Source organism: Amblyraja radiata, chromosome 24 (assembly GCF_010909765.2).
Source record: "Amblyraja radiata isolate CabotCenter1 chromosome 24, sAmbRad1.1.pri, whole genome shotgun sequence".
NCBI classification, from domain to species: Eukaryota; Metazoa; Chordata; class Chondrichthyes; order Rajiformes; family Rajidae; genus Amblyraja; species Amblyraja radiata.
The window spans coordinates 10,415,333-10,428,175 of NC_045979.1; the positions used below are offsets into that span (position 1 = coordinate 10,415,333).

Here is a 12,843-nt window from a genome sequence, read left to right on the forward strand (position 1 = left end):
TTCCTTCATGCAACTCTCCCGAATTTATATTCATGTACTGTAGAATGTTCATTTTTCTCGGGTTGGTAATGAGCATTGAAGGGGAGTAAATATAATTCCACCATCACCCTTATATGTCTATATCTCTTGTTTCCTTTTCCCCTGACTAGTCTGAAGTTGGGTCTCGACCCAAAACGGCACCCATTCCTTCTCTCCAGAGATGCTGGCTATCCTGCTGAGTTACTCAAGCTTTTTGTGTCTACCCTTACATCAAATGTGCTCATTCTCCTTGCCTAGATGGTGACTCTTTTATTTCTGAAGCACCGAGGCTTTTAATTTGTTCGATGGATGGGGAGTGCATAATTGTGGACTGAAATTTCACCCATTCCCTCTCTCTAAAGATGCTGACTGTCCCGCTGAGTTAGCCTAGCATTTTGTGACTATCTTTGGTGTAAACCAGCATTAGCAATTCCTTCCTTATACATATGGAGGTTTTGGGCTGGGTTTGGCCACGTTCGAATCATTTAGCGGATTCTGGGTGCAGGAGGTTTGGAACTGTCCAGGCTGCATTCCAATGGATCCATGAGTGGACCATGATTAGGCTGAATGACACAAGAGGGCAACCAGCAAAAGCAAATGCCTAACAAATGCATAGGGAGGCCAGTGGTGACCAAACTGAACTAGGGTGTGGATTACCGAGGAGTATATTTATTTGTTTTTTTCAGGGCGGCACGGTGGAGCAGCAGTAGAGATGCTGCCTCACAGTACCAGAGACTCAGGATCAATCCTGACTACAGGTGCTGTCTGCACGGAGTTTGTGCATTCTCCCTGTGACCACGTGGGATTTCTCCGGGCACTCCGGTTTCCTCCCACATTCCAAAGATGTACAGGTTTGTAGGGTTAATTGGCTTCTGTAAATTGCCCCTAATCTGTAAAATAGAAATAGTGTATGGGGAACGCTAGTTACTTGCTACACCTTCACAGCCTCATTCATGTAAAAGCACAAATAAATATACAATCATCCGTAACGCCATCAATTAATTGTAATAAATTTATAGTTGGGTGGCATGGTGGTGCAGCAGTTGTGTTGCTGCCCTATTGCGCCAGAGACCTGGGTTTGATAAATTGTCCCCAGTGTGTAGGATAGTGCTAGTGTATGGGATCGCTGGTCGGCGAGGACTTGGTGGGCCGCAGGACCTGCGTCCGCACTGTGTCTCTAAACTAAACTAAATTAAATCCAGTCAATACTGAATGAACTCCAGAAAAACATTGGGTTGAATCTCATACTTATTATATTTGCTTACTACACAGAAGATGGTTATTCGGTCAAATGAGTCTACACATTCAAGACACATCAATGTGCCATTCTTCCTCATTTCATGAAACCCATTCTCTCTCACATGTTCATCCATGCTACGTTGATTGTCCTGCCACCCACAAGCACTGGGGGCAATGTACAGGAAGTAGCCAATTGACTTACTGGCATATTTCCACTGTAGGTTTTCACTGTACCTGTGACAATAAACAAAACTGAACTAAACGTTGGGGATGTGGGAACAAACTGGAGCACATGGGAAAACCAATGCGGTCATAGAATGTGCAGGAAGGAACTGCAGATGCTGGTTTATACCGAAGATAAGACACTAAATGCTAGAGTAAGTCAGCGGGTCAGGCAGCATCTTTAGAGAAAAAAGAATAGGTGACCTTGCGGGTCATAACCCTTCATTGAGACTGAAACTAGAGATGGAGGGTCGGTAGGGAATAAACTAGAGGTGAGAAAAGTCCAAAACAAATCAGGGCTGGAAACAAATGACCTCAAGAGCCCATAATGGTCCAATGTTGAGGGCGATGTAACAACAAGAGGGATACAAGGATGTCAACGGCGGAACTGGTAGGATGACTAACGTGGGGAAGTGGTGAGAGAGGGGAGAGGATGGAATGCAGGAATACCTGAAGTTACAGAAATCAACATTCATACCGCTGGGTTTGTAAGCTGCCCAAGCGAAATATGTGTTGTTCCAGGAATTTGTATATATCTTCAGCAGTCATGTGCAAACTCCACATGGACATGTCCCCAACAACCCTCACCATCCTCTACGATGCGCCGTAGAAAGCATTCAATCGGGATGCATCACAGCATGGTTATGGGAACAGCTCCATCCAAGACGGCAAGAAATTGCAAAGAGTTGTGGATGTAGCCAAGAGCATCCACAAACATGTTCAGTCCTTGTGTGAACTGAACTGGTTTAATATCAGTGCATCTAATCATTAACTCAGGGAGATTTTATAGACTACTTATTTCCTTTGCAACAGCTAATGCATCTCATAACTCCTGATTCGGTAATTTATGCCAGCCAATTCCTGTAATTGATTTCACCATGAGCCTGCCATTAGAACAATTCTGCGGGTAAACAGAAGCAGAGGAAAGCATCCTGAGTAATCATAATTTGTGGAGGTGACTGAATGTTTCATCTCCAATTCATCTCCAATGTTTAGTTTAATTTAGTTTGGTTTAGTTTAGTTTGGTTTGGTTATACAGCAGATACACAGACCCTTTGGTCCACCATGTTCACGCCGACTATCGATCACCTGTTCACACCTGCTCTATCTTATCCCACTTTCGCGTCAACTATAGACAATAGACAATAGGTGCAGGAGTAGGCCATTCGGCCCTTCGAGCCAGCACCTCCATTCAATGTGATCATGGTTGATCATCCCAAATCAGTACCTCGTTCCTACCTTCTCCCCATATCCCCTGACTCCGCTATTTTTAAGAGCCCTATCTAGCTCTCTCTTGAAAGCATCCAGAGAACCTGCCTCCACCGCCCTCTGAGGCAGAGAATTACACAGACTCGTCACTATCTGGGAGAAAAACAGTTTCCTCGTCTCCGTTCAGGAGAGACAGTGGATGCTGTTTATTTGGATTTTCAGAAGGCCTTTGATAAGATGCCGCATGTGCTGCTAAACAAGATAGAAGTCCATGGGATTAGAGGCAAGGTATTGGCACAGATAGAAGATTGGCTGACTGGCAGATGGCAAAGAATGAGAAGTAAGGAGGACTTTCCTTGTCGGCTGCCATTGGCTGGTGATGTTCCACAAGGTTTGGTTTTGGGTCGCTACTTTTCATGGTATATGTTAATGATCTGGATAATGGAATTGATGACTTTGTGGCTGAGTTTGCAGATGATACAAAGGTAGGTAGAGGGGCTGGTAGTATTGAGGAAGATGGGATGCTGCAGAAGGACTTGGACAGGTTGGCAGAGTGGGCAAAGACATGGTAAATGCAGCCTAGCAATGTGTACGGTCATGCACTTTGGTAAAAGAAATAAAGGCGTAGACTAGTTTCTAAATGTGTCAGTAATCAAAGGTTCAAAGGGACTTGGGAATGCTGGTGTAGGTTTCCCAAAAGGCAAATTTGCAGGTTGTCAAATTAAGGAAGACAAATGCAAGGTTAGTGTTCATTTCCAGGAGACTCGTATGTAAAAGCAAGGATGTAATGCTGAGGCTTTATTAGGTGCTCGTGAGACCACATTTTGAATAATGTGAACAGTTTTGGGCCCCATATGTGAGGAAGGATGTGCTGGCTTCACAGAGGGTCCAGAGGAGGTTTACAAGAATGAGCCCAGGAATGATTGGGTTAATGTTTGAGGAGTGCTTGAAGGCTCTGGGCCTATACACGCTGCAGTTTAGAAGGACGAGGGAGGGGATCTCATTGAAACCTACTGGACAATGAAAGGCCTAGACAGAGTAGACATGGTAAGGATGTTTTCTGTGATAGGAGAGTCTAGAACCAGAGGGCACAGCCTCAGATTAAAAGGACATACCGTCAAAATGGAGAAGAGGAGGAATTTCTTTAGCCAGAGGGTGGTGCATCTGTGGAATTCATTGCCACAGAGGGCTGTGGAGGCTAGGACATTGGGCATATTTAAGGCAGAGATAGTTTTTTGATTAGGAAGGGCATCAAACATTATGCGGAACAGGCAGGAGAATGGGGTTGAGAGGGAAAAGTAGATCAGGCATGATTGAATGGTGGAGTAGATTTAATGGTCTGAAAGGTCTATTTCTGCTCCTATGACATGGTCTTATAAGAGCAGATCAGAGCATCAGCATTCTGAAAGAAGTGACTCGGCTCCTGATACTCCTATCCACCCTCTATAAAGTGCAAGTCAAGAGTGTGATGAAGTATTCTCCACTTGTCTCGGAGTGTACGCCTCCAACAGTACTCAGGAAGATCAACACTGCAGCCTGTCCACAATGCGCTGCACTGTTGGTACACTGAAACTGCAGATTATAACATCTTCAAAGTGCACTGCCACCACTCAGTTGGGCCGCTCTGACATTACCTCCTAAACCCGCAATTTCTATCACCAAGAAAGACAAGTGCTTCATCCGCATAAGAATAATAGCATCTGCAGTTTCCCCTTCAAGTTATACATAATCCTAACTTGGAAATATAATTTCATTCTCTCATTCCTTGAACATCTTCCTCTCAGCCTTGGGGTGGCAAAATGGCTCAGCTGGTGGACCTACTGCCTCACAGGGCGGCACAGTGGTGCAGCAGTAGAGTAGCTGCCTTACAGCACCAGAAACCTGGGCTCCATCCTGAATATAGGTGCTGAATATACAAAGTTTCAGTGTTCTCCCTGTGACCGCATGGGTTTTCTCCGGGTGCTCCAAGATTCCACCCACAATCCAAAGGCATGCAGGTTTGTAGGTTAATTGACTGCTGTAAAAATTGTTCCTGGTGTGTTGGATAGAACTAGTGTACGTGTTCCTCCGCGGGTTCCCGTTTCCTCCCACATCCCAAAGACATGTGGGTCGTGAGAATTCGTAGACATAATCGTAGGAGTTCGTGAACATAGTCATGGAAGGTCGTGGGAGTTTGTAGATTACCACCATCTTGATCTTTTTTTTAGGTCCTTTAAACTCGGCAGAGGTTTTGAATTAAGTTATATATTCTCCCAACTTCTTCTGGGGCAACGGAAAGCACTGGGTCTCTGCAGCCGTCCTGAGTCTCCCGATCGAGGAGGGCAGTCAGTCGCTGGTGTGCATTCGCACCAAGTTGGCGGCTCTCCACCTCAGGACCTTGCAGAGATACCTGTACTCAGGGCATCCTCCCAGGTGGCACGTGCTGGCGACGCTCTTTTTCCAACGGAGCCGCTTCCTTCCAGGAGGTATGCGGATCCCGATGGTGGGCGTCAGTTGTGCGGTCCTGATGGGGATGCCCGGCTTCTACAGGGACTTGTTGAGAGTCTGGAACCTGGTTGCCGTTGACCGGGCCCCCCCTCCGCCGTGCCCGGGTGCGGATAGAAAGGGAATACGCCCTGTCTACGGGCACACTGAGAGAGTTCCGCGACCGCTGGGCACCGAGGGCGGTTGAATGTATCCTGGACAAGGATTGCAATATAGTTGTTTAGCAGTTGCTTAGCATATTTGTTTGTCTTGTATTATGGTGGTGTTTTGTTTTATTGTATTGTAAATACTATTTTAATATTTGAATAAATATTTTTGATTAAAAAAGAATAAAAAAATAAAAAAGCTGGTTACCAAGCTCACGGAACTGGGCCCCTGCGCATCCCTCTGCACCTGGATCCCCGACTTCCTCATCCACAGACCACAGTCTGTTCGAATTGGAGGAACCACTTCATCCTCAGTAACAATTAGTACAGGAGCACCTCAGGGCTGTGTGCTCAGCCCCATGCTTTACTCACTCTATACCCATGACTGCGTAGCCGGACATAATGCTTGTCAACGGACATAATGCTCATCAAGTTTGCCGACGACACCACTGTGGTTGGACGAATCATAGATGGGGACGAGACAGAGTATAGAAGTGAGATTGAATGACTGACCAAATGGTGCCAGCACAACAACCTGGTTCTCAACATCAGTAAGACCAAGGAACTGATTGTGGACTTTGGTAGGGGAAGGATGAGGACCCACAATCCTGTTTATATCAATGGGAAGATGGTGGAAAGGGTCAATGACTTCAAATTCCTGAGCGTGCATATATCAGAAGATCTTTCCTGGACCCAGCACACCGATGCAATTGTAAAGAAGGCGCATCAGTGACTACTTCCTGAGAAGATTACGGAGATTCGCATGACAACGAGGATTCTCCTAAACATCTACAGGTGCACGGCAGAGAGCATGCTGACTGGTTGCATCGTGGCCTGGTTTGGCAACTTGAACGTCCAGGAGCGAAAAAGTCTACAAAACGTTGTGCCCACTGCCCAGTTGATCACTGGCTCTGACCTCCCCACCGTCGAAGGGATCTATTGTAGTCGCTGCCTCAAAAAGGCAGCCAAAATCATCAAGGACCCACACCATCCTGGCCACACACTCATCTCACCATTGCCATCAGGAAGAAGGTTTAAGCCTGAAAACTATAATGTCCAGGTTCAGGAACAGCTTCTTCCCTACAACCATCAGGCTATTAAACACAACAACGAATAAGCTCTGAGCTCTGAACTGCAAAAGACTAGATTATTATTTGTTATTTGCACTATATTTGTTATTTATTGAACTTTTTATTTTTTTCCCCCATTATGTACGATGTTTACATATTCACATATTCTGTTGTGCTGCAGCAAGTAAGAATTTCATTGCCCCGTCCGGGACATATCTTGACTCTTGAGAACAGGGTACAGAGGTAACTTTGGATATTTGAAAGACGTATTTTATTTCATCTCAAATGGATTTGTGCAGTAAATAGTTTGCCTGATTTGCTGTGGAAATGGGAAATGAAAGAGGCGATTTGTATCATCGTGTGATCTGTGGATGTTATTTACTGAGGTGACAACGTTTCCATCACCCTTTGTGGAAGAGGTAAGAGGAGCGGCATTGATGTGGCAGGGTCCCATTGATGAGGTCACAAGGGACAATAGGTGCAGGAGTAGCACCGCCATTTAATATGATCATGGCTGATCATCCCCAATCAGTAACCCGTTCCTGCCTTCTCCCCATATCTCCTGACTCCGCTATTTTTAAGAGCCCTATCTAGCTCTCTCTTGAAAGCATCCAGAGAACCTGCCTCCACTGCCCTCTGAGGCAGAGAATTCCACAGACTCACAACTCTCTGTGAGAAAAAGTGTTTCCTCGTCTCCATTCTAAATGGCTTACTCCTTATTCTTAAACTGTGGCCCCTGGTTCTGGACTCCCCAACATCGGGAACATGTTTCCTGCCTCTAGCATATCCAAGCCCTTAACAATCTTATATGTTTCAATGAGATATCCTCTCATCCTTCTAAACTCCAGATTGTACAAGCCCAGCTGCTCCATTCTCTCAGCATGTGACAGTCCCACCATCCCAGGAATTAACCTTGTAAACCTACGCTGCACTCCCTCAATAGCAAGAATGTCCTTCCTCAAATTAGGGGACCAAAACTGCACACAATACTCCAGGTGTGGTCTCACTAGGGCTCTGTACAACTGCAGAAGGACCTCTTTGCTCCTATATTCGATTCCTATTGTTATAAAGGCCAACATGCCATTCGCTTTCTTCACTGCCTGCTGTACCTGCATGCTTACTTTCATAAATTGTACTTCCCCTTTTCCCAACTTGATGCCATTTAGATAGTAATCTGCCTTCCTGTTTTTGCAACCAAAGTGGATAACCTCACATTTATCCACATTAAACTTCATCTGCCATGCATCTGCCCACTCCCCCAACCTGTCCAAGTCACCCTGCATTCTCATAGCATCCTCCTCACAGTTCACACTGCCACCCAGCTCTGTGTCTTCTGCAAATTTGCTAATGTTACTTTGAATCTCTTCATCCAAATCATTGATGTATATTGTAAATAACTGCGGTCCCAGCGCCAAGCCTTGCGGTACCCCACTAGTCACTGCCTGCCATTCTGAAAGGGACCCCTACTCTTTGTTTCCTGTCTGCCAACCACTTCTCTATCCATGTCAGCACTCTACCCCCAATACCATGTGCCCTAATTTTGCCCACTAATCTCCTATGTGGGACCTTATCAAATGCTTTCTGAAAGTCCAGGTACACTACATCCACTGACCCTCCCTTGTCCATTTTCCTAGTCACATCTTCAAAAAATTCCAGAAGATTAGTCAAGCATGATTTCCCCTTTGTAAGTCCATGCTGACTCGGACCAATCCTGTTACTGCTATCCAAATGTGCGGCAATCTCATCTTTTATAATTGACTCCAGCATCTTCCCCACCATCGATGATAGGCTAACTGGTCTATAATTCCCCGTTTTCTCTCTCCCGCCTTTCTTAAAAAGTGGGATAACATTAGCCTCCCTCCAATCCACAGGGACTGATCCTGAGTCTATTGAACATTGGAAAATTATCACCAATGCATCCACGATTTCTAGAGCCACTTCCTTAAGTACCCTGGGATGCAGACCGTCAGGCCCTGGGGTTTTGTCAGCCTTCAGTCCCATATTCTATCCAACACCATTTCCTGCCTAATGTGGATTTCCTTCAGTTCCTCTGTCACCCCAGATCCTCTGGCCACTACTATATCAGGAAGATTGTTTGTGTCCTCCTTAGTGAAGACAGATCCAAAGTACCTGTTCAACTCATCTGCCATTTCCTTGTTCCCCATAATAAATTCACCTTTTTCGGTCCTATTGATGAGGTCACGGGGAGTCACAAGGGGTCCATTGATGAGGTCAGGGGAGCCGTTGATATGGTGACAGTTACGTCCCTGCTCCAGCCCACAGTCAACTGGACGAACCATCAGTGCAGCATGATGCGCAGAGTACTGCTTACGACTCTGGTCACGTTGGCTGTAATGGGCGCCTTGCTCACCTTCATGAACCAGGAGGACGACTTGGCTTACTGCTCGGACACAGCCCCCTGCTCCCTGGCCTTCCTGTCAAACAACCCACTCAGCCTGCGTTGCCCGAGTGCCACAGAAGTACCGGAAGACTCCATCTACTGGCAGTACCAAGACCTTAGCCAGCCTCAAGCAAAACCCCGCACCTTCATCAGATCCGGGCACTTGAGGCAGCACCGCAGGGCGATGGGCAAACTGGGAAGGCGAGCCAATCTACGGAGCGGCTCCTTGATCATGAACAAGGCGGAGACCTCAGACACGGGCCTGTACCTGTGCAAGGTCGGCTAATTCCACCCTAGCCGCCTACCAGGTGGATGTGCAGGACTCGTCTCTGCTTTACGTGTCCCACCAAGGGCTGGGGGAGAGCACAATGTCAAACCAGAGCCTGAGGGTTAACTTGGGCTCTTCCCAGCACATGGTCAAGCTCTACACCCGCTGGGGACCATGGCAGGACTGTGACCGGTGCAACATAATAGGGGAGCAGAAGGTGATGGGCTTCTGTTACGCCAAACTAAGCCAGGACATCGATGAGGACGAGGACGAGGGACGAGGGCGAGGCACTGGAGGTGAATGGCGTCACCTTGCCCTGTGGCCTAATGGAGCTGCACATTGGGCAGTCCTTGCCCCGGCGCGGCGCCGAGCTCCACTACCAATGGTGCCGCGAGCCGTGCGAGAAGGAGGAAATACCAGTGGGGTTGCCGGAGATTGGCGATTGGTGGTGGTTGGGTCAGGAGCCTGCGATCGACTGGGTGGAGCCTCGCAAAATAATACAGCAGTTGATGTACCATGACATCCTTGACAACGCCCGGATGACATGCCCGGGGGCGTCAGTGTACACGCCCGTTCTCTGGCAGCGCGACTCCACCTTTATCACCCGAAGTGGCAGCAGTGACGGGAGACACCGGCTGGTCGACGCCATGGGAGGCGGCATCTACGAAATACAAAACGTGATGCCCTCCGACCGCGGCATCTACCGCTGCTGGGTGCATGGGCGTAGGGTCGCCTCATTCCACCTCGAGACGCCCGAGATGCCAGTGGTACGCCGCCACATCAACCGGCGACTGCTTAAAGGCATAGCATACATCGTCGGCACGATCGCCATGCTCTTCGTGTTCAGCGCCATGGCTGAGATGGTGCACGACTAATTGTTTGCGATCTTCCTGTACAACTGCCTCCTCAAGACCACATAAAGACCACGAGACATAGGGGCAGAATTAGGCCCATCTCCGCCATTCTATCGCGGCTGATTCATTTTTCCCTCTCCCCATAATTCTTCTGCCCTCTCCCCATAATCATTTTTAACATTAATAATTAATTATCCATCCCTCAAGGACTTGGCCTCTCGTGCCCCAGGCCATGGATGACGCAGCTGGGCTGCAGCAGCAGGGGCAAATGAACAACTGGGCTGCGTTGGCTCCAGTGGAGCTGCAGTGTGAATAACATTGGTGCACGTGGGCTGCTTTAGGAATATCAACATGCTGCATGGTAGAGTGCCGACTGCATTGCTGCTGTGCCAGTGACCATGCTGCATTGAAGCACCGTGGGAGCAATGCCACCACCTTCAACAGTCACTGCCCGCTTAGCTGCTCTAGGGGCAGAGCTGCACTGGACACAGCCCTGGGCGGCATGCATGTGAGCTTGCTGCAGTGAAGGGACAGAGGCAGCACAATGGAACCTGGTGCAACAGCTCGATTGGTGTGTTAGCAGACAGCTACGGCGCTGCATTTGGTGACTGCTCTGCTTGTGAACCTGGCTTGCATTGGAAGAATGGCACCCTAGGTGTGTTAAAGGGAACTCTGAAAGAACTGCAGTGGCTGGTAAAATCGAAGGTAGACACAAAATGCAGCATCTTTGGAGAGGGGTCGAGACCCTTCTTCAGACTGATGAGCGGATAGGACAAAGAAGATAGTGGAACTAATGGCAGAACTGAGGTGTGTGGGGTGAGGGAGGAAATGAAGAGAGAGGGCAAGGGCTATCTGAAGTTCGAGAAGTCAATGTTCATACTGCTGGGGTGTAAACTAACCAAGTGAAATACGGTGCATTCAGAAAATATTCAGACCCCTTCACTTTTTCCACATTTTGTTACGTTACAGCCCTATTCATTTTTTTAAATCATCAATCTACACAGGTACGGGCTCTGGCTGGGCCACTGAAGGACATTCATGGCCACTCCAACGTTGTCTTGGCTATGTGCTGTTGGAAGGTGAACCTCCGCTCCAGTCTGAGGTCCAGAATGCTCTGGAGCAGGTTTTCATCAAGGATCTCGCTGTACTTTGCTCTGTTCCACTTTCCCTGGATCCTGATTAGTCTCCTGCCGCTGAAAAACATCCCCACAGCATGATGCTGCCACCACCATGCTTCACTGTGGGTATGGTATTGGCCAGGTGATGAGCGATGCCTGGTTTCCTCCAGACATGGTGCTTGGCATTCAGGCCAAAGAGCTCCATCAGGTTCTTGGTCACCTCCCAGACCAAGGCCCTTCTCCCCCGATTGCTCGGTTTGGCCGGGCGGCCAGCTCTATGAGGAGTCCTGGTGATTCCAAAGTTCTTACATTTAAGAATGACGGAGGCCACTGTGCTCTTCAGGACCTGCAATGCTGCAGAAATTGTTTTATACCCTTCCCCAGATCTCTGTCTCGACACAATCCTGTCTCGGAGATCTACAGACAATTTCTTTGTCTTCATGGCTTGGTTTTTGCTCTGACATGCACTGCCAACTGTGGGACCTTATACAGACAGATGTGTGCCTTTCCAAACCATGTCCAATCAATTTAATTTACCACTGGTGGACTCCAATCAAGTTGTAGAAACATATCAAGGATAATCAATAGAAACGGGATGAACCCAAGCAATTTTGTGTGATATTTCAGTTATTTATTTTTAATTACTTTGCAAAAATTTCTAAACAGCTTTTTTCGCTTCTTCATTCTGCGGTATTGTGTGTAGATTGATGATTAAAAAATGAATCAATTTAAAAATCAGGCTGTAAGTAACAAAATGGGGAAAAAGTGGTCTGAATATTTTCTGAATGCACTTTATGAGCTGCTGTTCCTCAAATTAGTGCTGGGCCTCTCTCTGACAATGGAGGAGGCCCAGGACAGAGAGGTCAGATTCGGAATGGGAGGAGGAGTTGAAGTGCTGGGCTACCGGGAGATCAGCTTGGTTGAGGCGGACTGAGCCGAGATGTTCAGCGAATGATTGCCGAGTCTGTGCTTGGTCTCGCCAATGTAGAGAAGTTGACACCTAGAACAGCGGATGCAGTAGATGAGGTTGGAGGTGGTACAAGTGAACCTCTGCCTCACCTGGAAAGACTGTTTGGGTCATTTGGATGGAGTCGAGGGGGAAAGGTAAAGGGACAGGTCTTGCATCTCCTGCAGTTGCAGAGGAAAGTGTCTATGCCCCTGTCCCACTAGGAGACATGAACGGAAACCTCTGGAGACTTTGCGCCCCACCCAAGGTTTCCGTGCGGTTACCGGAGGTTCCCGGAGGTTTTTGTCAGTCTCCCTAATGGTCGAAAGTGGTTTCCGGTTCTTCTATGTTCCGGCGATTATTTCAAAAAATTTAAAACCGGCCGAGACTAAAAATAGGTTGCCGTTTTAAAAATCGGTAATTTTTTAGTCGAAGCCGGTTGCGATGCTAGTTGAAGGTGGTTGCCGGAGGTTGCAGGTAGCCTTCCAATACCTGCAACCTGTTACCGATTTTTAAAATGGCAACCTATTTTTAGTCGCGGCCGGTTTTAAATTTTTTGAAATAATCGCCGGAACATACAAGAACCGGAAAAGCACTTTCGACCATTAGGGAGACTGACAAAAACCTCCGGGAACCGCACGGAAACCTTGGGTGGGGCGCAAAGCCTCAAGAGATTTCCGTTCAGGTTTCCTAAGTGGGACAGGGGCATGAGGAGGGAATGGAGGGAACGGTCATTGTGGAAAGCAGAAAGGGGAAGATACGGCCAGCAGTGGGATCCCTTTGGAGGTGGCAAAAATGTTGGAGGATTGTGGGCGGAGGAGCTTTTTTGTTCAAGTTTGTGACCCAACTCACGGAACTACCTGAATTT

The 12,843-nt window shown here is 47.6% G+C and overlaps 1 protein-coding gene across 1 annotated transcript in view; it reads left to right on the forward strand.

Annotated features, from left to right (window-relative positions):
- Positions 1-12,843, forward strand: part of LOC116986560 (protein FAM187B-like) — a 33,163-nt gene that overhangs the window by 7,547 nt on the left and 12,773 nt on the right. The window contains exon 2 of the mRNA XM_033042157.1: positions 8,587-8,619. The gene's annotated coding sequence lies outside the window, so the exon portion shown is untranslated. The remainder of the gene's footprint in view (positions 1-8,586; positions 8,620-12,843) is intronic.